This window comes from Ceratotherium simum, chromosome 9 (assembly GCF_057802395.1).
Source record: "Ceratotherium simum simum isolate JZ-2026a chromosome 9, ASM5780239v1, whole genome shotgun sequence".
NCBI lineage: Eukaryota > Metazoa > Chordata > Mammalia > Perissodactyla > Rhinocerotidae > Ceratotherium > Ceratotherium simum.
Genome location: NC_141908.1, coordinates 7,022,408 through 7,047,908, shown reverse-complemented (window position 1 = coordinate 7,047,908; position 25,501 = coordinate 7,022,408). Strand labels below are relative to the sequence as shown.

Here is a 25,501-nt window from a genome sequence, read left to right as displayed (position 1 = left end):
AGATTAAAACTTGTTTCCAGGGCCCCATTCACATGTGGATGTTCCTTTTCTTGACTTGTAGACTCTCACACCCCTTCATCTTCCTGTATTATTCCTTAGTTTTTCCTTTTCTTCCAATATATAGCCCTCTGAAGCTAAAAGTTCTGGTGAAAGGAGGATGCATTTCCCCATCCCTTGGCAATTTCTTTTTTCTCTCTTACTATGTGGCCTCTCATACCTCTACTAGGGACTGCTTCCCCTTGAAGCTCAGCCAAAGCCATGGGGCACCAACACCCTAAAGCAGAATTGCAAGAAGCCACATGAAAGCAATTCAATTATTTAAAATATAATTCCTGAGGTGTGTCCAAATAACATTCAGGTACACTAGAACTTATATCAGTCAATGCCAATGAAAATTGTGAGGTTTCAGTTAGTTCTTCGAAAACACGGAGGGCTTCAAATCACACAGGTGATCAGCAATTAGGTTGTTAAAAACCTTGCAGGATGCCTTTATATTACAGGGTTTGCTCCAATATGCAAAACTATTGGCTGGCTGCATAAGGGCCTCATGGGATTAAAGGCTTTGGAGAGGAGTGGAAATGTCATTTCTCCCATTGGGTTCTTTTTTTTTTTTTTTATTTCACAGAGGTACAGTCAGTGCTAGAGAATATTTGGGTCACAAGGACAGAGAATTATGGAAGATGCATCATGAAATAAATGAAGTATTGCTTTCATTTCTTTTTTACTTTTTCTTTTGACAAAATTTCAGATATACAGAAAAGTTGCAAGACTAATACAAAGAATTACCATATATCCTTCACCCAAATTCCCCAAATATTAATGTTAATTTATTTATATATTTGCTTTATCATGCTTATCTCCTGCTTTCTCTCTCTCTCTAGATAGTTGGATAGATAGATAGATAGATAGGTAGATAGATAGATAGATAGATCTGCATACACAAATATAGATATCTGCATATATAGATAGATATGTGTAGACAGATCTATATACTATGCTTGTCTATCCACCTATCTAGCATCTATCATCTATCTTTTTTTTTGAGAGTAAGTTGCAAATATGATGTTGCTTTATTTTTAAATACTTCAGAGTGTTTTTCCTGAAACTAGGGCATTCATTCTCTTACATAAAAGCAATGATTATCGAAATCCAGAAATTAACATTAACAGAATAACATTATTTAAATTGCAGACTTTTTATTCTGATTTTATCAATTGTCCCAATATTGTGCATTATAACCAAAAGGGATCCCAAGTAATGTGTTGCACTGAGTTGTCATGTCTCTTTAGCCTTTTCCAGTCTAAACAGTTCCTCAGTCTATCTTTGGCTATCTTTACACTGATATTTTTAACAAACATAGGTAATTTTAATTTGTTAAAAGAATTTTCTCCACTTGGGGTTTTTCTGATGATTCCTTGATTATTAGATTTTGAGTACAAATTTTGATGGAATATCACAGGCCTGCTTTTGGGTCCCGTCATTGCATCACATGAAGAGGCACACGATGCTGACTTGAACCAAAACTGAAGATGTTAGCTTTGATCACTAGGTTAAGGTGGTTTCTGCCAGGTTTAACTTCTGTAAACTTTCTATTTTTCTCTTTGTAATTAATAAGTAATCTGTAGGATGACACTTTGAGTTATGCAAATATCCTTTTACTTCTCAAATTTTCACACCCTAGTTTAGCACCCGTTGATGATACTTGGTTGAATTAATTATTATGATGATAGTTACTGATGGTGATTTGCTAACTCTGTTATTCCTTCACCATTTTTTAGATTGCATGCTACTATAGAGAAGAGCTTTCACTTATGTATGTATGTATTTATTTATTTAATTAAATTGGTCATAATTGGTATGCCATCATCGTTTATTTTCATGCTCAAATTGTCTCATACGTGGCCAATGCAAGCATCTTAAAGCTAACTCTTGTGTCCTTTTGACAAGCCTCTATAATTGTTTGAGACCTTCCTTAATTTCTGGTGCAAGACTTTCTAGGCTCATTTTGTATTTTCTCTGTTTCAGGTCACAAATCAGCCATTTCTTCAAGAACAGGGTTTTTGTTGTATTATCTCCCTTTAATGTAATCTCATCTAGGGGTTTTCTCCAAGTTCTTCATCCAGTCTCACATTTGGCCTTCATAGGCACATAGGATAGTAGAGAAGCAGAGAATCTTGGAGATTACCTTATCCAATCCCAAAACTATCTAGATGGGGAAATTGTTTCCCAGGAAGGTAATTGATTTAAGTTTCTCAACAATGGTATGAAGAAGTTCTTAATGCTTCTTCTCACTTTTGGACAGGCTTGCATATTTTTCACTATTTGAAGAGATTTGGCCTTGACACAGAAGAAGGATCTAGAGTCATTTTTGAAATGTAAGTTCCAGCTTTTTTCCAACAAGAGTTTGTATTTCCAGAGAGAGAATAGGGGGCCATTTTAGACCAATATCAAAACATATTTTTTTCTTTGAGAATTAGATAACTCAGTGATGATAAAAAAAATGACAACCAAATTCAATGGCATTCATTCATGTAATAACAATGTGTCCTAATATATTGAAGCATAATTATACAGCCCTCAAAAAAGATAGAAAGGCATATTCCTAAAGACCTTGTTTTGATAAAGTAAGCTGCCGGAGCCAGATTCAATGTTCTATGACACTGAGGACAAAAAAGGACAGTGAATGATCACAATAATAAAACTCAGTAGCTAATCTTTCTGTTTCCTGATGCTATTGGTAAAGATAATAAGAGCAAATCCACACAGCAGTGTTTCTATTACTGATTGAATTACTGGGTAGATGTATGAGCAATATATTGGCAGAAATAGGGATAACATCAAACAAGTTGTGTGACTTCATAGGAAGGATCTGGTTTGGTCCTGAATTGGAATCTCAGTTCTGTCTCTTAATACCTGTGTGATTCAAGCATATAACCAAGTTAAGCCGTATTTTCCTCACTTACAAAATGAGGATGATATACACCTCACAACAAGATATAAGTGAAACTTTTGTGGGGGAAATCTTTCGTTGTTTGCAAGAGATAATAGATTCAGTGAAAGTGAATGAGAATGAACACATAGAAATAGGCTGAAAACTTGAAGATGGAGTTTTGTAGACGGCAGTGATAGAAGAATATAGATGCTCTAGTTTGACAAAGAAAAGCCCCAGCATATGTAGACGTGGTAAATTTTATTTGGGAAAAAAATAGAAATATTATTAAAAAATTATTTAAATGTGATTAAGCGGTCAAATATATATTTCTTAACTTAGTGCCAAACTTATTTTTGTTTAAGCTTTCACTGTAATGATTTGGAAATATTATCTGACCTTACAGTAGAGATATTACATTTACCATTATATCCTTGGTCTTAATAAGGGTCAGTTCAAGAAAGCTGTATGAAAATTTGAAAGTTTGGTAACATTCCAAATTTTGGCAGAGTATAGAGACGTAGAATCTATCAATGTTATTAGTAGGAAAACATGTAAAATATTTCATTCATTGATTGTATGTCTACTGTGTTCCAACAATTACACTAGGAACTAGGGATACAAAATTGAATAAATAAAAAATCTTGGAGCAAAGTTTTTTAGGAATAGTTAGGAAATATCTTCTAGAATCAGAAATAAACATATCTTTCAATGCACATATCTTTCAATGCAACTATTCCACTGATAGAATTTAACCTAATCATCTCCAGATAATTGTAGAAAGATGTCCAGCAAAGCAATATTTATAATAGAAAAAGATAAAATAAAATTAGTCTAATATTACTCACAGTAGTGGATGGCTTAACTACCTTATGCTACAACTATGATGACAGAATATTCTATTGAGAGTAACAAGAATTAGGTAGATTTTATTATAGAAAGAAAAGACTGAAGTGTATATTATTATCCTATAATGCAAATATGTGTGTGTGTCTGCCATGTATGTATTCTTTTATCCAAAAATTATGTAAGAAACTATTAACAATAATTCAGAAAATTAGATGCATGGTCTAAGAGGGGAGAGAGACTTTTACTTATCATCACTTTTACTAACATTTGAATTTTTTAACATATGCATGCATTAATATTAGTTTAAAAAATAAATGAACATGAAAAAAGATAAATATACCATGATTTAAAACTCTGTCCATTATTTTACCACATGCCCTCCTTTACGAGCTATGTGAGCAATCTCTTAGAGAATCTGCATGAGATAAAACATGGGAACAAAACTACACACGTGACTGCCTTCCTCTTCAAATTTCCTGTTGAAACAATCCAATCCAGATGAGAGTGAAACCTTTCTACTACTACTGGAAACAAAGGGGCTGCTCAAAGACATTTATCAAGGAGTGATAGAGATGAGGGTAGAGAAGGGGGAACTGGAGGCTCACTTATCTAACAGCCACCATTCACTGAACTCACCTGAGAACTGTCTGGGGGTTTCTTCCTAGTCCTGTCTCTATCCACACAATTTCCCTTATCTCCTTTCCAATTGACATTTTCTGAGTTAGATTTGTGTGTCAAAAGGAAGAAATTGCAAAATTTTTGACTCTATGAGTTTTTTTGTTCTTGACTTTAATAAGACATTTAGATTCAAATACATAATTAAACCACTAGCAGAATAAACTTAGGGTTCATACCTTTCAAATAAATAGGGGAGTGAGGAGAGACATGATCAATAAAGCCAGCAGTGACAAATTGCAAGAAAAATAAACAGAAAACATAGAAAAAGACAGAAAAAAAAACAGTAACATATGAGATTTTTATTTCATAAGATATATATGTATATGTATATATATGATAGTGTAAAAAAATCTAGCTCAATCTCTTTTATGAATGTAGATGTAAAATTCAGAAATAAAATATTACCAAATCTAATCCAGCAGGGGCATGCTAAATTACATTATCATATGGGAATGCAATTTCCTTCTGAAAAACATGAAATTTATTAATGTAGCCCATATCCTTAGTATATTAAAGAAGATAAAAAGTAGGCTGGATCAGTGTTTTTCAGCAGGGACAGTGATTGCAGTTGTGCAGGATATTGCTATGCACGGCAGAACCTTTGGCATCTCTGGTCCCTCTCCAGTAAATGCCAGCAGCATTCTCCAGTCATTGGAGCAACCAAAAATCCTGGCTCTCCCCTCTCACACAATGTTCAAATGCTTCCTGTGGGAGTCTGCTACTGTTTCTGGTTGAACACCGAGTCTAGATAGAAGCTAAGGAACTTCCATAAGATTTAAGATCCATTTCTTTTTTTCCCTAAAGTCCTAATAAAGCAGGAATAGTTAAGATTGTCTTTAGAAAACAACAGCAAATGTCCTTCTTAAAGATGAAATAAATGGTGGAATCCATTGCATTAAAGTCAGAAACAAAAAAAAGAAGCTGGTCTCACAGCTGTTATTCATAACTGTTGGAAGTTCATGTCTATGTCAGCATAAATAACGGAAAAAAAAGAGAAATAAGTCTTAATGGTACTGGATGTGATTGTCTCCCTGACAAATCAAAGAGACACAGAAGTATTAAAAATAAATAAATAATTGCATAAGTGTGCAAGTATGTGTATGTGTGTTCTAAGGAGGCAAGGAAGCCAAATATAACTACATAAATATATAATGATTGTGTATATTTCAGCAGTAAATAATTTAAAATGCAATGAAAAGGAAAGACTCAATTTCAGGACAAGATAAATGTAATATGAGAAAGTAAACAATAATTTTGAAGACCTGTATGAAGAAAATATTGAACTTTATTTATCGACACAAAGAAAATTGTAATAAATGGAGAAACATTTTATGTTGTTGGATTCCCTCCCAAATTAATCAAAAATTTTAAGCAGAACTCTTGTAGATGGAGTTTAATATATGAATTTAATTTATGAATTTAATATATGAAAGACTGATATTTCAATTCAGTGATGATAGGATATAATTAAATCAAAGGTTTTAGGTCAAATTCTCAGTGGTATTTTGATGTTTGCTTGACGCTTTGACAAAATAATTCTAAAATTCAGCAAGAAGAACAAATTCTGTAGAGTTGATAAAATAATTTTAAAAGAAGAATAATTAGGCAATATTTACCCTAGAAAATTCTGTGTTATAAAGATATATTAATTATCACTGCATTGTTAATACAGAAGAAAGGACAGATTATAAAATTCAGAAACAGATTAAACTAAAAAAAGGAATTTAGAATATAATAAATATGCCGTTTTACATTTGTATGAAAAAGATATGTTTAAAAATATTAGTCAATATTTTGAAAAACAGAAGTCAGAAGTTCTATAGCTACTTTATAATTTTCACCAAAATAAATTGTAGATGGACTATATATTTAAAAGTATTATATAATATTCCCAATCTAGTAGGGTAAAATTTAGAGTGTAAATACACACAAACACACACACACACACACATACACACAAGTTCATAGTATTAGAGAAGTTTTTTTTAAGACTGACAGTCAAGTAAAAAGCACAAAGAAAAAAAAGGCTGACAGATATAGCTACCTGTAAAGGTAATATTTCTTAATGGTAAACATAGACAACAAATTAAAGACCAAAACGTGAACTAACTAAACTAAACATAACTAAACAGTAATAGATAATTGACTCACATATGACAGCAAAGGATTAATATCTTTAATAATTAGAGCACTTCTAAAAATCAATAAAAAAAGAAAATAACAGTAGTAAAAATAGGCTGAGAGTATTAATGGACTAATCACAGAAGTGAGATACATAAAAAAGACATATGTGAAAAGACGTTCATCCTCCCAAGCAAAGAAATGCAAGTAAATACCACAATGCCATGTTTTGTCTATCAGAGTAAATGGATAGATGATAGATAGATAAAGAGATAAAGAAATAGATATAATAACTGGTGTTTATAAAAGTAATGAAAACAAACTTTCATGTGCTTTCTTTTTTTTTTATGCAGGGTAAACTGTCCAGAAATTTGCATTGGCCAGAAATTTTATCCTGGTAGAATATTCTAAGGAAATACTAAGAGAAACAGAGAAGTTATATACATAAGGTTGCCTACTGAAACTGTTTAGAAAAGAAAAGAGGGAGCAAATTTTGTCTCTATGTCTCTCTTTTTCTCTCTGTGTACACACACACACAATTGTTTAATCAATACCTATACAAAAATGATATGCCATCATTAGAATGATAATTGGATATCTTTATTTACTGATAGTATAAAATGTCTATGACACTGTTATGAGCAAATGTACTTACAAAACACTGTGAATATAATTACATCCAATTTTTATAAAAATGTATATATAGAAACAATTTTGAAAATACAACACATACTCCATATTAATGCTTAATATCTCTTGGTTTTGACATTATGAGTGTTTTTTATTTTCTTTTTAATAATATTCTGTATTTTAAGTCTTTGAGATGAAAATATATCACTTTTAAAATTATTAAATAGTAAGTTATCAACAATTATAATTGTTTTTCTAATTAGGAAAAACAATAAAGCTATTTCCCTAAACCTCTGCAAATGTGTAATGTGCTCATCTTGGTTTTTTTCATTCGTATTATGAGTCATATTTTTCCTTTTTTGTTCAGGCTGACAAGAAGCTCAGAGACAATTGTCATTTTCAGTTAAAAAAGATTATTTTAGTCCTCATGTTTTTCTTCCTTCTCTTTTTTTAATTTTATATCTTTACACATTTTTTATTATATCTTTTTAATATTTAACATTAATTCAACCATCTTATTTTACATATCTTTTATTATGTCACTTAAATTCTATTGGAAAGGAGTCAAATGTTAGGAAATAGATAAGTACTATAATAAGAAATGGTATGTACTTTATATTATTTCAAAAACATCATTTCACAATTGAGTTTCACCTTTTTGTATCCCTCCCCACCCAAAAAAAGGGAAATAGAGTCATGTTAGCCAGAAAGCTAAGAGAAAATTCATTGTTTGATCACAGACAAGTTTGTATTCACTAGCAGTGCATTAGTGCTTCAGAGATGAGCTTCCAAAAAGTGAAATGGTATGAGAAAAATAAAGAATAAAATATTCTATGAGTCAAGGTAGATTTTTAGAATTTCAAAAAGGTGGGATTCTTTCTGTCCAAGTGTTCCTCTTAGCCCTTTCTGATAGTGGATATTGCCTTAATCATAATCATTCTGTACATGTTAGGTCATTTTATAATGTTTAAAGTGTTTTCACTTAGGTTTTTTTAAAATTAATATACCCCAGATCCCTACGAAGTAGTCATTGTTATATTCATTTTCCATATTAGGGAAGAAGGACTCTGGCAGGTCAAATGTCTTGCCCAAGATCAAACAGCTAGTAAAATTGGCAGAACTTGGTTTTGATCTTAGTTTTCTTAAAATTTTGAGTACAGCCTACTTGCTGTCTCTCCTGACTCATCAGCGTCTTTGTCAATGAGCAGACTTTAAGAATTCTGAAGAGTTCCTAACACTGCATGGTTCTCACTGTATCTCCAGTTCCTACAGGAATTATGATGCATGAACTGCTAACTCATGTTTGGAGTCTAAGCTGATTTAGGATTTTAAATGACTTGATGTAGGGTTACTCTCAAAAGAAAAGTGTGTCTTTCAATCTGTCTCCTGATTTTTTGCCCTTCTGTCAGAACTTCATTTTCTCTTTATTCTTTGTATTTCTTAAGGTCAATTAATTCCCCCCAAACTTCCTGATGACATTTGCACTATATCAAAGGCCATTTAAGAAATCTACTTATTTTAAATTAAATAGGGGCCGGCCCAGTGGTGTAGTGGTTAAGTTTCCGTGTTCTCCTGTGGAGGCCTGGGGTTCCCGGTTCGGATCCTGGGCACGGACATACTCACAGCTCATTAAGCCATGTAGAGACAGCATCCCATATAGAAGAAGTACAACTCTACAACTATGATACACAACTATGTACTGGGGCTTTGGGGAGAAAAAAGAAAAAAGAGGAAGATTGACAACAGATGTTAGCGCAGGGCCAATCTTCCTCAAAATATAAATAAAATAAAATAATATAAATTAAATACTCTAGATGAAGAAGGTTTCTTCAAAAATTTATTTAGGTGGAATATGCACTTTGAAGTCACAGGTACCTGGGTTAATATTCTATTTCCAACAATCACTAGCTTTGTTACTGTGGACAAATTCCATGTCCTCTTCAAAACTTAGTTTCCTCATCTATGAAATGGAGACAATTCCCATTCACAAGGTTGCTGTATGGAACTAATGAGATAGTGTATATAAAGCACTGTCTTTAGTGTCTGGTACACAGTTGGTACAAAATAAATGGTAATGTAAAATATCCAAGTGAATTTGATAACCTTGATGGAGATATTTCTACTTGCATCAAGTCATACCTACTCTACTTATTTATGATAGAATTTGACCCTGCTGTGGAATAATATGATGAGAAGATGATGATCCTATAGGTCAGAGTCCCAGGTAGAAATAGATGACATTCTTAAAAGGCACATTCAAAGAGGATTTAATGAAGGGAATATTTACAAAGATGTGCACAGAAGTGAAAAAAAGCCCTAAGAGAAGGTGAAGTATCTCTTGCCTGCATAAAGTCATTGCTCCCTTGCCTGAAGGACCCAGAGAGGGTGCGGTTACCACTAAGGTCTGCAGCTGGCAGAGAGCGCTACCCAACAGGAGCTGTGACCTTGAGAGACAACTCACTGCAAAACTGCATCCAGGAGGGACGGAGATAAGAATGATCACTCCCTTTTTGTCCTCTGATCTCAATGAAAACCATTGGAAGTGAGATGGCAAGACAGCTGGGTTGTATAGGTAACTTCAGAACAAGGGTGAAAAATGGAACTCAGTAGCCAAATGGAGAATATATAACAAAACCCAATAAATCCTTAAGTAAAAATAAGGCCTAGACTAGAGGTTGAAAGGAGGAAGGAAAGTTGCGCACATGTCCTTCTCTGTGCAGTATTGCCTAAGGGAGCTCTTGGGTAGAAGAGGTCAAGGATTGTAAGAGGAATATAAAAAATGAAACCATATATCATGATAAAAATTTTAAAGGTGAGTTGTAACAATGAGGAGAATGAAGAAAAACAAGGAGAAAGTGAATGGAGAATTAGAAATAGTCAGAGAAGGGGCAACGGAAGGGAAAGGCAAAATAGAAAGATGATGACTTTGGCTTCTAGCAGAATTGAAAAAAGGATAAATTTGGGGTGGATTTTTATAGTCAAAAAAAAAATGTTGGAATCACTCCCAGTTTAATTTTTGGTGCATCTTCCTCTAGCATATTTCCTCTCAATACCCTCATATCTAATTCACCTTCCTCAGTTTTTGACCAATGTTTTTCCTCCCAATGCACCCTATTCTGACCATTCTGTTTCAAATTGCACTGCTGATCCCTATACCCTGTTCAGTTTTTACCATCATCTGTTAACATGGCATTTAATTTACTTCTTCATATATGTATTGTTCACAGTCTGCTGAGCCATGCAAAAGTAAACTCTAAAGGGCCAAAGATTTTGCTTGTTTTATCCATAGATGTATCTGAAAGGCCTAGTACAGTGCCTGGCACATAGTAGGTGCTTAATAAATGCTTTTAAACGAATAAATAAATAAATGAATGACTCACGGAGACTACCATAATGCACAATGTAAGCAAGTTCTGTTTCACCATATCCTCCCATTCTACAAATTGATTGGCTTATTTTCCCTCTGACAGAGTCTCCATAAGAAAGAATGATCCTCACTTCCTTGTCCAGGCTTTTCTTATTGTGAACCATGTGGCCAGATATAACTGGATTCTTATGCTGCTTAGACACTTCCGACTTTAGGCAAGTCATGTAGCGTCTCTACACATCTGAAAAATTAAAGTAATAATTCTTTATTTCTAAACTTGAGAAAGACACCAGGCACAGAGTAGGTACAAAATATGTCCTTATTATTTCTTATTTGCCTTTCACTCACCTCCACACTCTTGCTTCAAACTGGATCACAGCTTGAAAAAACTATACAATCCTTTTTGCTGTAAATGAAGCGAACATCAGAAACATCCCTGGAGGCAACCAGTAACTGGGAAATTTTCCTCTCAGCTTTGCAAGTCTGATACGTGAAAACTTTGGTAAAGGATCAGACATGCAGCCATGGGTTTAGATACTTATCCAAAATTACCTCCTGAACATTCTGAAATTTTCTAATTGCTAATTGCCAATCAAGGGCTGTTTTGTAAGTCTTGATTCCTGCCTGGTTCACACAAATGTTAGTAGATTTTTAATTTAAACCCAGAAGTGCCAAACAGTCTCAATTTGGTCTGAGATCAGTCTTTAACAGTTGCCATTTTTTTACTTTTCTAAAAAATATATTTTAGAGGCAAGAAAATTTGGCCAAGGGTGATAGCGCCCTTTTGTTAATATTCATCCCCTCGCAGATGTCAGCCTTTGAAATTCATATTGGTTTTATAATCTTCTTAATGTAAAACAAACAAATGCAACTAAGTACAGTTCTTAAAATTTTGAAGTTTTAGGTCAAAAAAAGTTCAAGTTTCTGGATCCAAGGAAAAGATTAGGACTATATTGTATTATATACTACCCAATGAAAAAAAGCAGCATTGACTTTAAATAAATCAGCCAAGAGATGGTGAATTTGATCAAATGGCAAGAAATAGTTTCTGGTTTCTATTCTGGACACGCAATTCAAAAAGTTATCTAGTACGTGAATGTATTTCATTCTAATTTTGCAAAAGAGAAACACAGGCTTAAAAACCTAGGTAAGGTCTACGTAAGTTGCATGAACATTTACTAAGTGCCAGAGACAATAGCTGAAGTCAGGATGTCTGATTTAAGACATCTACTCTTAATCATCTCTTTGTCTAATTATGCTGCTAAACCATCCAGACGAAGTCTAAAACCTTGTGAATATGATGGATATCACTCTCTTGGTTAGTTGTTATATTACAAAGGTGAAGGGATGTTGCAAATGCAATTAAGATCCCCAATCGGTTAACTTTGAAGTAATCAAAGGAAGAATATCCTGGTTAGAATATCCTGACCTAATCAGATGAGCCCTAAACAAAGGCATCTAGAAGTGTAAGAGGTTCTCCAGCTGTCCTGCAAGAAGCTAGTCCCAATGATTTCTACAAGGAGATGAATCTGCCATTACCCAGTGATCTTGGAAGAAGACCCTAAGCTTCAGTTGAGACCACAGCCCAGGCTGCCACCTTGATCACACCTCGTGAGACCCTGTGTGGAGGACTCATCTATGTGGTGCCCAGACTCCTGACCCACAGAAACTGAAGATAATAAAGGTAGGTGGTTTTAAGCCACCAATTTTAAGGTAATTTATTATGCACAACAGAAAATTGATATGTATTAAATAAAAATAATAAGGCAATTATTGGATAAGTTACACAGGTGCAAAGCTCTGTATTTATTTTAACTACAGCATTTTGAACACATCCTTTCCACCCTCTGAGCTTAACTCTTCTCACCTACAAAAATGAGAGATTTGGCCTTAATTTTTACATTTTTGTTCCTGGCTATTTACCTGCAACTTGATATATCTGATAATAGAAGCTTCAAATCTTGAATATGGGGAAAGGATGAAACTGTAAAGAACAAAATTTTCTTCCCATATCCTAAAACACAATTATAGGCCTTCTCTCTACTTCAGAAGTGGTCCCATTGCTACTCTGCTTTGCTTCCTCTCTTTCCACACCCTGCTTAAACCAAGCCTCCACAAATACCATGGTGTACATGATTAACACTGCTTTAGGAGGCCCTACCATGAGGCTTTACAACTAGGCCAGAAATGCAGTATTCCCCTTTGTGTATGGTAACTGTTTTATTAATAACTTAAAAAAAGCCATTATGGAGGTCAAACTAAAATAAATTAAAATGAATAATATACTCAAAACACCTGAAGAGAATGACCCTAATTCCAAGAACTGTAAACTTGAGAATAGAACATCATGTGAGCTCATTTTCAAAGAAATTATCTAGGGTGAGTGTTCAAATGCCCAAAAAGTTTTTATACTTACTAATCAAATTGCCCTTTGGCTTAGGGTTGGGATTAAATGTTCACCCTTCTCCCTTGATTTTCTTCTTTTCCTAGATTCTGGAACAAACAGCCAAAGAGCACATTTGGTAATAAGTCTTATGTCACAAAGAGAGAAGTTACTCTTTTAGCACAATTACACTCTGAGAATACTGATATTGATAGTGCAAAAACAATGATTTACTGGCACCTACACCAAAAATAACATATTCCTGTTTATATTTTAGTGATGTTATTCTGATTGCAGTGTAAGGATTAAAAATGAGGTGGATAGGCCTGGAGGGAGGCCAGTTAAAAGAATGTTTCAAAAGTCCTTAATAAAGATGATGGTAAATTAAACAGAATTAAACCAGTAGCATTCAGGGTAGGGAAAAGCCTATAATTCAAATGCACTAGAGAGTGCAGACTGACAGGGTTTGAGATTGATTAGCTCGGAAGAGTGATAGAGAGGAAGAGTCAAGGTGGGGCTCAGGTTTCTGTCTTGAGAAAAAAAGCAAAACAAAGACAAAACACCTCAGGAAGGGAGTCCAGTTGGTGACATGGAAAGGAGATGACTTTTATTTTTTCATTTCTTAAAAATGTGATTGCCTATGGAACTTCCCAGATTTGTCTAGCAGAGAATTAGAGATATGCATCTAAAAATTGGGAAATATATCTGAGTTGAAGAATATTTTAAAATCATCAGGATTTGGACAAAAATTGGAGGAGTTGATTGGATTGACCAGAGAGAATGGGTTATATAAGAAAAGAATGCTGAGGCCATAATCCAACTTTTGATGAATGGGCAGAGGACGAGGAGCCTTCCAACGACCTGAGAAAAAGGAAAATCAGGACAGTGCTATGCGACAGAAGTCAAGAGAAAGGAGTGTTTCGAAGGAAAAGGAAAGGTTGACAGTTCTAAATATTGCTGAAGGATTTAGTCAGGGCAGGAATATTGTATTTGGCATTGGGCTTATTTGCAGGTTTTGCTGTTATAAATGTTGCTATAAAAAATAGACATTATTGGGCCAGCCCGGTGGCGCAAGCGGTTAAGTGGTGCACTCTGCTGCAGCAGCCCGGGGTTCGCCGGTTCGGATCCCAGGCGTGCACCGAAGCACTGCTTGTCAAGCCATGCTGTGGCGGCGTCCCATATAAAGTGGAGGAAAATGGGCAGGATGTTAGCCCAGGGCCAGTCTTCCTCAGCAAAAAGAGGAGGATTGGCAGATGTTAGCTCAGAGCCGGTCTTCCTCACACACACACACACAAAAATAGACATTATCTCTTACCAGTACCTCTGATTTATATGGCAGGGCTGTCTACTACTGACCAAATTGGTTTTCTTTACTTTGAGGACATAGCTAGACAACACATTCAAGTCTCTCTTCCAGTTGAGTGAGGCTATATGACACTTCTGACAAAAATAAAGCCAAGTCACAGGCAAAATTAGCAAAAGCCATTTATCCATGAGTCTGTGGTGTAAGAGAACCTATCTACCATCTCTTTAGTTTCAATAGAGTTTCAAAGATGTTTGAAAGAAAGGTGAGGTTTATAGAGTGTCTTAGTCAGCTCAGGCTGCCATAATAAAATGCCATATACAAGGTGGGTTAAACAACATTTATTTCTCACAGTTCTAGAGGCTGGGAAGTCCAAGATGAAGGTGCTGGCAGATTCGGTTGCTGATGAGGCCTGCCTCCTGGCTTATAGACAGTTACCTTCTTGCTATGTGTTCACACGGCTTCTCCTTGGTATGCGCCTGTGGAGACAAGAAAAGGAAGCAAGATCTGTGGTGTCTCTTGGTGTAAAGGCACTAATCCCAACATGGAGGTTTCACTCTCATGACCTCATCTACACCTAATTACCTCCCAAAGGCCCCATTTCCTAATACCATCCCACTGGGGGTTAGGGCTTCAACCTGTGAATTTTTAGGGGGACACAAACGTTTTGTCCCTAATACAGAGTGAAAAGAGAAAACACTGAGACAGATTCTAATTGGCAAGCATTCTATTAGTGTGGAATTTGGAAGCCTGGAAGCTTTCTAATTTGCCTTCCAGTAAATTTGGAAATCCTTGTTGGGTTGCAAGGTGTTAGCAAGCAGTTTGGGGTATTTCAAAAGAAGAAAAGATTATTTAATCTAAGAGGCAGATATTTTTCTGTGGCTGGTCATTTCCTGGATCAAGTGAAGATCTGTGTGCTGCTTTTTGGCAGGCACACTATCACGACGGTCCTTAAAGGGGTTGGCGATGACCTAGTAGGGTAGGCAGGCTCTCAGTTCCCACCAATGATAGAACATGAACTGTGGTGAAGCATTGCTTATAAGCGTGGCTCATGAAAGCTCCCAGGCATGTTCCTTCATGTTCATTTGTTTGTTTGTCTTTTGTCTTTGCTCCACTACCTTGAAACTACTGTGGAAGACAGGTCCATTTGGGTCCTGGAATCAACACCTGAAGGAAAACCCAATCAGAAATATGATTTGGGGATTTCCATGACAGAGATATAAACTTCTATTTTGTTAGTCCTTTAGGATTGGAGGTTTATCTATTTTTATCAGATAAATTTTTGTGAAATATTTTTATAGAGCATTTTCCCTGTCTTTAGTTTTTCTTTACTTTTTAAAATTTCTACAATAAGTACACATTTTATAATGAGGAAAAAAAACTAGATTATAAAATCTGAAAACAAGTACACAAGCAGAAGCTATTTAATGTTATTAAGTTTTAGTTTCTTCATCCTTCATCTATTAAAATGAGGAAATTTTATGTGATTTCTCACATTTCTCTATCTAGGATAGTATATGATTTATAGGACCAGTTTTTAGAATCAAGGTGCAGGGTGACCAGAGCATTTACAGGGAGGCTGGCAAATCTATCTAGGCATGAATCAAAAATATTTTACTTTTCATGATGATTGTAGAGATTAAGTGAAAGACATGAGAGAAAGAGATTGTGTTAAATGGAAAATGCTACACAAGGGGCTGCTGGTGTGTTGATTGGGGCTGTTACATTTCCCTTTCCTGGTGACTCATCAGTCTCAATGCCTTGGGTAGATTTAGCCTGAAAGGAATGAGGATGAGAGGTTAATTGCCATCTTTGCTCTGCATCTCAAACTTCCATTTTTGCTTTTCCTAAGTTTTGGGAATAGCAAGCCATTTTATTTTTGTGGCAGTAAATTGCAGATTACTTGGTAGCGGTATTTCTCCTATTTTCTTTGCATCTCCTACAACGTCTGACACATTTCCTTAAATATATGAGTCTTTTAATAAATTTTTTTCCAAATCACTTGAATTGAAATATATCTATAACTCAGGGATGGTTTTCAATTGCTAATAAATCTGCGTAAGTCACCTCATAACTAAATTATCAATCTTCCTCCAGTTGAAAGATTAAATTCCACAAATCCCATTTATGTCTCCAAACATTTCAACAAGTATTATACTGGTCACTAGAATCTATCATAACAATAAATTTTACAGGTCCATACAATGTTAGTGGTCATAAACAGAACTTCTACTACTTTTTAATTAAATAAAGTTTATAGAACATCTACTACATCAAAAACACTGTTATGGAAACTGGGGATGTTGCAATGAACAAAGAAGACCCAAGTCTTGCCCCCCACCCCACTTAACTTAAATTTGCATGGGAGCACTATTTGCTGCTTAAAAGATATAATCACCAATAAACCTCTCCATTCTGTGGAAAGGCATCATCTTCTGGACATGACATATGAATATATTGAGGCTTAGAGAAGTGATATAACTTGCTCAACGTCTCTAAGTAACAGAGTTGTGATTCCATCCCTGGCATACCCTAGTTTCAGAGCCAGTACAACTCTGTATACTATGTCCATTATCTATATACAAAGTTGATTGAAAGTTATAAAAGAGATTTTAGTAATAGCAAAATGCATTATGCTCCAGATTAGTTGACAATATTTACTGCTGATGAACACTCTCATCACCTTGAAACTGTTGTTTCCTGTTTCAAAGGTTTATAGGCTTGCACCTGTGGCTGTACTTACTGTCTCCATTATAGTTCTCAGGGTTCTTCCCAACATATTCTTTCTTTTTCTTCCTGATGGAGTTCATCTACCTGTATACTGTTAATTGCTAAGTGTAGTATGATGGAATCCAAATCTAAACTCAGAACCACATTCCTGAATTTCTGACCAACGTAATGAAATGACTATTGGAAATCACTATTTAGATCTTCCCGAGACATATCAAACATTTTATAAAAATAGACTGGTTACAACTCCTCCCTACTCTCACCACCACACACACACACAAACACACACACAAGAACTACTCTCTTTCTGCATTCTCTAAGGAATGACATCACTATCCCTTCAGTTATTGAAGGTGAAAAAAATAATTATAACTTGCCTTCATTTCCTATAGCAATTCCACTTTCATGTCATGCCAATATTATTACTTAAATATTTCTCAAACACATCCACTCTCTCCATCCCCATTCGTACCTCAGACTTATTGTTCTATGGACTGTAGAGCTATCGGCCAAGGCCTGATTCAAGGATATTAGTGGGTCTGATTTTTATTCAGAGGGTGCTCATTTCCCTGTGGTTACTCTGGATGTCTATGGTGGTCTGACAATATCTCAGGGCCTGGCCTATGACTCTAATTGCATCGGATTTGATGAGGCTCTCATATGTAGCAAAGTGGGCTGAGGGACTGAGGCCAATTGGAACTGATTAATGGCCTAAAGATTCTGGTGCCAGGAGGCTCTTAATGAGGTATGTTGGGGTGGGGAGATGTTCAGTCACCAAAAACATCTTAATTAATGATCTCAAAGTGGAAGAAAACAATGCACCTAGCAATTTGCTGATGATAATAAATTGAGTAATATTGGACATGCTATTACGAGTTTAATGTTGAAAAGGAATTTACATGATTAGACAAAATTTTAGAAAGTGATACAACTCTCATAGTTTCAATGGAATGCAGTTCTCAGAGGCAGGCTGGAGAATAACATTATGTAAAGCAGATTCCCCGAGATGAGACATGTAAAAGAACAAGTATAAATTCTTTAATTTTGTCTGCTTTTTCAACTAATCATCACTCTACTTAATTTTTTTTTTAAGAACAAATAGAAATGAAAATAACAGTGGCTCAGAAAGTTGAATTAAAGTCATAGCTTCTCAAAGGCAAAGGTGGTATTATAATATTGGTTGCTTAGTTAAGGCTCTAGCATTATTATGAATAATAACAAATCTGGAGGAAAACAACTTAGAAAACTAAAGTCCCAATGTTTACAATCATTTTCACCTCATATTATTATTGTCTTTTACATAGAGCACTATATTGAGTCCCGTACATTTTGTATTTCGGATAAAGTCCCTTTTCCTGGACTGCTCATGTAGGTACAATGAGTTTCCTGGTGATCACAAGAGAACCATGAATGCAGCAGGCAGAATAATGCCCCCAATGCCCATATCCTAATCCCCAGAACCTGTGAATATGTTAACTTGCATAGCAAAAGGGACTTTGCAGATTTGATTAAGGTTTTAAACATTGAGATGGGAAGATTACCCTGGATTATTCAGGTGGGTCCAATAAAATCACACGAGCCATTAAAAGCAGGGAAGTTCCTCAAGCTGCAGTCAGACAGACACAGAAGAAGGGGAGTGGGGGAAGTATTCCATCCACCATTGTTGGGGCCACAAGCCTCTAGAAGCTGATTAGGATACTTCTGTGACAGCCAGCTCTTGCAGTTTGTATATTACGTTTAACCTCAGCTGATGAGCTATGTCAATACAGTATATAGTAGATATAAGGGGCAATGGTACCAGAATCTAATATTTCATTGGGATTCCATTGCCCCCTTGGGGAATGACAAGAAGAGATCCCTATTAACAGTGATCAGAAGTAGCTTGTAAGCAGATGAGAAAAGGAGGGGGTGGATTGTGAGTATGAACTCTTAGGAGATGTAGTCAGAGACACGGCAAGGCTAGAGAATGGAGGGTGCTGCAGGCCGTTGTAAAGAGTTTGGGATCTTTGCTTTGAGTGAGATGGGAATTTATTAGAGGTTTTGAGTTGAGGAGTGAAATGACTTAACATATTTTAAAAAAAACCTCACTCTGGCTTCTTCGTAGATGGAGAGGTGAAAGACGGGAGATCAATTAAGACACTACTAAAATCATCCAAGAGAAAGAAGATGCTAACATGGGCCAGGGTGGTAGTAGTGGAGTGTTCCTAATTGATTAGAGTCTGAAAATATGCCAGTGGAAAAGCCAGTGGAATTTGCTAATGGATTGACTGTACTCTGTGAGACAAAAAGAAGAATCAGAGACACGATATGATGAAAATAGTACATTACCTCTGTGTCTTCATTCCCAAAACCCATAATCCCTGTCTAATTACGAGAAAAACATCAGACAAATTCTAATAGAGGGACATCTTGCAAAATACTTGACCGTGACTCCTCCAAACTGTCAAAATCATCAAAAACAAGGCAAGTCTGAGAAACAGGCGCAGCCAAGAAGAGTCTAAGGGAGGATGGCAAGTGAATGTAATGTGTTTTCCTGGATAGAATCCTGGAAGAGAAAAAGGACATTAGGTGAAAGCTAAGGAAATGCAAATGAAATATGGACTTCAGTTAATAAAAATGTATCAATATTGGCTCATTAATTGTTAAAAATTTGCCATTCTAATGTAAGATATTAATAATAGAGGAAACTGGGTTCAGAGTATACAGGAACTCTCTGTACTATCATCACAATTTTTTTGTAAATGTAAAACTCTCTAAAAAGTAAAGTCTATTTTTTTTTTCCAAAAAATAGGAGTCAGGGATGACTTCAACTTTTGTGTCCTGAGCAACTGGAAAAGTGCAGTTGTCATTTATGGAGGAGGAGACATGAGTTTCTGTGAAGCAATCAACATGAGCTGCTTCTGCCTTCCTCCCTGACATTCCTCACTCCATCCTGGAGACACAACGACACAGGCTTTATTGCCACGTGAGTGATCCAAGCAACACAAGGGCTGAGTTCAAGTGTGTTTGAATTTCCTGGGAAGGCTTCCTGGAAGAAGTGGGGCTTGAGAAAGGCTTTGACGATGGGACAAGATTTGCAAATGTAGAAAGGATAAAATCCTTCCTTGCAAGGGACTTAATCCCTCCTTTTGTAATCCTTGCACTTTTTATTCCACATATTTCCTTGCCTCTTTAGTTGATGTCCTTTGCCATTTAGTAGAGTTGTTTTGATTAACTTTTGCCCTGTTCACACTCATTCGCTTTCATTTTTCTCAAATCACGCTTACTATCAAGTAGCAGATAGCCCTTTGGGGGCACATTAATTTTCTTAGGAATCTTTTCCCATTCTATGCTGGTGTCCTTTATCTCTTCGTTCCATTTGGCTGCAGTCAGCACTTTCTCCCATCTCATGAAACATCTCTGGTGAATTGTTTTGCTCTCCTTGCTATTATTACAAATAGGAGATGTGACTCCCCACCATCTGCAATAGCAGTGCTTCCAGTGACACATTAGCTGCATTTAAAATGATAACTCCTTCACAATATTCTAAGTAATTCCTTTGACTCATAGGAGTAGAAATGAACTCTAAGGTCATTCATTCTCATCCATCTTTTCTTCAGGCAGCACTGAACTAAATATACTACAAATATGGAGGCATGCACATGTGTAACATATGTTATCAATTCTTACCCATTTTTAGGGATTAGCCAATTACTCTCTTAGCATCCATTATGGAATAACTAGAAAAGCAAACAATTAGCAATTAATCATTTTATAAGGCCTAATTCTCTCTTCTTTAAATTTTCATATTCTTCTATCATTTGTCAATGAGAATGGAAGAAAAAAATCCATTCTTTCTTTGCCAATTTCCTATATCATTAACAAATTCCTTCTTTCCCTTCTGCCAACTGGTTTCACCCAATAGGTAGGGCCAGGCAGTTTGCTAACACGTGGTCAACTATGAAGGAAAATGAATCAGTGAGTAAAAATAGTCAGTATGAAGTCTAGTTGCTGTTTACCCTTAACTAGGCATTTTCTCCTTTTTTAAGGGATTTGACTGTCCATCTAAATATCACCTCAGTGTTGTGATGGCGAGAGGATGTCCTTGGGTTACAGATCAGCTCTGGATTTTACCTTTTGGTTATGTCTCACAATAGACAACTGACACCTTTTTATAAGCAAGGTTTTTTTAAATTTCAGCTTTATTGAGGTATAGTTGACATATAAAATTATAAGGTATTTAAAGTCTACATTGTGGTGATATACATTGTGAAAGGATTCCCTTCATTGAAGTTCTGCTCTGTTTTAGCAAATTTAATTACACAATATAGTATTTTAGTCACTAAGTTTTACATTAGATCCTCAGATCTTATTCATCTTATAGCTGAAAGTTTGTACCCTTTTACCAACCTTTCCCTATTTTCCTCACAACCCAGCCCCTGACAACCAATTTTCTACTCTCTGTTGCAATAAGTTTGACTTTTTTTTTCAGATTCCACATATGAGTGATGCCTTGCGGTTATCTGTCTTCGTCTGGCTCATTCACTCACCATAACGCTCCAGCTTCTTTACAACTGCCTCCTGCCATACCTTGGCTCAAGTAGAAAGGAAAAACATGGTGTCCAGCTGAAGGGTTTTCTCACAACCTCATCCAAACTGTTGCTGCTGATGCATGCTAATGGAGGGGAATGAAATGGAAATACTGCACCAGCCTGTGGGTATAGGGCACTGGCCATTCTTGTTCACTCTCAGTCAGAAACTGTATTTTTGTCTGCAGGTCATAAGTGCAGTGGAAGTGGCAAGGCTGCAGAGCTTGGCTCAGTTGCATCCATTTGCATGAAAAAGAAATGGGAAGGACACTCACAGAGAGCTGCGTGGATATATCTGTGGTCTTCTTCAGTAAAGTCCAGGTTGCTCTGGGTGTTATCACAATACCTAATTCAATGAAGATATTCACCTCCCATCTCACAGCTGCATCATAATAATAACGCAAAGATCTTACTCATATAAAAGTGTAACCACGGGCCCATTTAGAGCCAGTTTGAACAGACTCCATCACTTATCAACAAAGTGATTAAGGATTGTCTTTCAGAAAAACTGCAAAGTCATACAGCCCGGGCATGTGCAAAAGAAGAAATCATGACCTGAAATGACCTCGGAACCAAAGAGCCGACCATGGAACCCAAGGATGGGTCATGACCAGAACTTGAAAGCTGGGCTAGTATCAGAAGTGAGGGGTCCCTCATTCAGGAAAATCCGGTGTTAAAATTCCTTCCCAATTTCATCATAAATGTTTAGAACCTCATCATAAATGTTTAAAACCTTACCATAAATACCTGAAACCCACCAATCAAAACCTGTCCCACCAGCGTTTCCATGTGCCAAGCTGTTCTCCCTAACTTCTTAAATTTTGTCCCAAATCCTGAATCAGGGAGACAGATCTGAGGGCACATGCCCCCGTGTCTCCCTGCAGATCAATCTTGCAGAATAAAAAGGTGATTTCTCCCCTCAAAGGCTGGTGCCATAATTAATTGGCTCGTTTATGCACATCAGGCAGAGAACCCCAATTTTGTGTGGTAACAAAAGGAGCCACATTGCATAGTGAATTACTCTGGGAAAGATAGGCCCAAGAGGGTCTGCAGCAATTTTTCTCCAACTGTACCCTTTATCAACCATTCAATAAAAATAAATGTAACAGATGACCCTAGGGGCAGCATTGAAGCCCAGGACAAGCTCTTGAATAAAACACATTTGAAGAGCTCGCAGGGAGATGAGAGTCTGTGTTTTTAAGAAATATGAAGGAAGAAATTCTTCCTAAGTAGAAGAGGTGGAGGCATAGGTATGTGACACAAATTCAAATGTTATCTTAGGGAGGGGAGTGGGAAAGCAATTTTAACTAGATCCCACTATAGGTCATTCAGGTTGTTTTAAAAATCAATTTCTAAATCTAATATCCAAGTACCTGTAAGATAATGTTGCATAACAAAATAAAAAATACCAAACAAGCTGTTGCTAACATGCCTATGTGAGAAGCTGTGAGCATTTGCTATCTCATAACCCAAAAGGGATGGAGAGAACTTTCCCTTCTTCAATAGAGTAGCGCAGTGCATCTGAATACAAGAGAGCTGCAGGGGAGAGTCTATGCCAGGAGCCCAAAATAACCACAGAAATTTGGTACCGAACTGTATGCCTGAATATTGGTCGTGGTGAGAAACTTTAGGATAAACCCAAGAGCTATGTCTAGAAACAGCAAAGGAGAATATTTTGTGGTGCTCAGAAATACTTGAGATCCAACTGAGATCCAATGGTGGCATTCAAGGAATTGGAATCTAAGCCTGGCTGAGTGTTCTACAAGAATGCTTCTAGTTTGTTACCACTATTGCAGATTTATTTTATACCACAGGTTGGTGCAAGTAGAAGAAACATGGATTATTTAAATAACTGAAATAATGAAATGATAATAATTATTATAAATAATAGTAATTATTATTTAAATAACAATTTAAATAATTATTATAAATATTTATATTAATATAAATTAATAAAATTATTTATAAAAATTTATAAAATTCATAATTTACACCATTTGTAAAAATATATAAATATATAAAAAATATAATATATAAATATAAAATATAAATAAATTTACATTTTATTCATAATTATTTATAATTATTTAATATAATAATATTTATATTATTTGTTATATATTATTGTTTATATTATTTAATTATTTAAATAAATTACTAATCCCTGATCTGGTCATTGTTGAGGGATATAAATGAAGCCAAATGCTTAGTGCTTTAATTTTTCCTTATATTCTTATTTTAGGTAGTTGAATCATGGAGTGTCTGTTTGTGGCTAACAGCTAACTGAACCTGAGTTTGAATTCTATTTCATTCAGTTTTTAGCTCTGTGCCCTTGTCAAGCTCATACAGTCTTTACTAATCTATAGTTTCGTTTTCTAAACTATAAAGTGGGGACAATATTTTATGCAATATATGGAGACATAGATATCTATATATACAGAGATACAGGTATTTATATTTGTAGACATAGATAGATATTTATATCTACATATACATATACAATATACAGATGTCTATCTGTAGATATGTATATCTGTATCTACATATATCAGAAAAATTTTAAATATAAATGCCAATGATTTGTTTATCCAGTTCTCTAAGGAACTTAACGGTCAAGTTTACTGTTTTCCTTAATGAGAGGAGTAAGGTAGCAATAACTCTCAGACTGGCCTCCAGATGGTAAGCCCTCATGTGTCTTCACAGCCTTCCCATGATTTCTCCTGCCATAGTACATGTTCTCTAGTGTAGAGCTCACCTTCGTAGCTGCCTCCCCACTAGATTAGAAACTCCTAGAGAAAATTAATGGTGTCTTAGTTACCTTGTATATCTATTGTCTGACACAGGTCTTGGGACTTAGTAAGGACTAAGAAAATATGACACAAATAATCAAGTAAGTGAGGACATATGCTATGACAATTTCAGTTATGAGGATTTTTAATGGTGTCATATAAAAGTTAATGTGTCATTTATGTCAAAAACGAAATAATGCAAATCTTAAATTAAAAATTCATCAAGGATAGCATCATTTTAAAGCAAATTTTTAAAAGTGTATTCATTACTGCCAGTGTGGCTGCTGTTTCAGAACACTCTCTCTGCAGGACTCTCAGCTGAAAGTCTACGTGGTTTACCAAGGCCAGCCTTCCATGGCAGAGCTTGAATTACAATTCCTTTCTCCTCCCCATGCCCCCAGCATGTTCAGACTGCCAGGGTCTCTGCTCAGCTTCTTAGTCTCTTAGTTACCACTTCCTGCCTGGCTTTTCAATCTCTATGCCAATTACTACCAATCATCTTCTTCCCAAGAAGAAACATTGTACCAAATCTTGGGCTCACTTCTTCATGCTTCCATACGTTTCCTGTCCCCTCAAGTCTTGGCTATCTCAATTGCTCTGAATTCTAATTTTTGTCTCTCCAGCCCTGTCTTTCAGTTTTTGAGCCTCTGGAGCCTACAAATCTGCAAATGTTTTGAGGCAGAAAAATGGGGCAGGATGGAAGACATATTGTTGGGTATTTTCCTTTTTGCCAAGATCCAAAAGCTTCCTAATGTTTAAAAAAGATTTTACAAGAGGTATTTATTTCACATATTTCTAATTGTCAAAGATTTTAAATCTGGGTCCTTTTTCTTCCACTCTCTAATAAGCTTCTAAGTTATCAGTCCAAATCCCTATGTTGTCCTAATAATGCCCTACGAAGTTCTTTTCAGTCACAGTTCTCAAATCTCCTTTATCTTTGCTTCCTCCCCATCTGCTCACTTAGTCCTGCTTTCCCCACTTCCTGATGCTCCAGGGAGTTGTACATGGCAAGAGCACACTCTTACCCTGATTGTTGCCCTGAGTTCTTTTATTCAAATATTTGCCAAATTTCTAAGCCTCTAAGATCAGTTATTCACTGTTCTTCACCTGGCCATGAAGCCAATGCAACATATTTCAGGATTATTTTTTGACAA

The 25,501-nt window shown here is 35.7% G+C and overlaps 1 long non-coding RNA gene across 1 annotated transcript in view; it reads right to left on the bottom strand.

Annotated features, from left to right (window-relative positions):
- Positions 1 to 14,592: 14,592 nt before the first annotated feature.
- The window catches only part of LOC147916228 (uncharacterized), a 167,217-nt gene continuing 156,308 nt past the window's right edge, over positions 14,593 to 25,501 (bottom strand). Inside the window, exon 3 of the long non-coding RNA XR_015553092.1 lies at positions 14,593 to 14,739. This is a non-coding gene — a long non-coding RNA (uncharacterized LOC147916228). The remainder of the gene's footprint in view (positions 14,740 to 25,501) is intronic.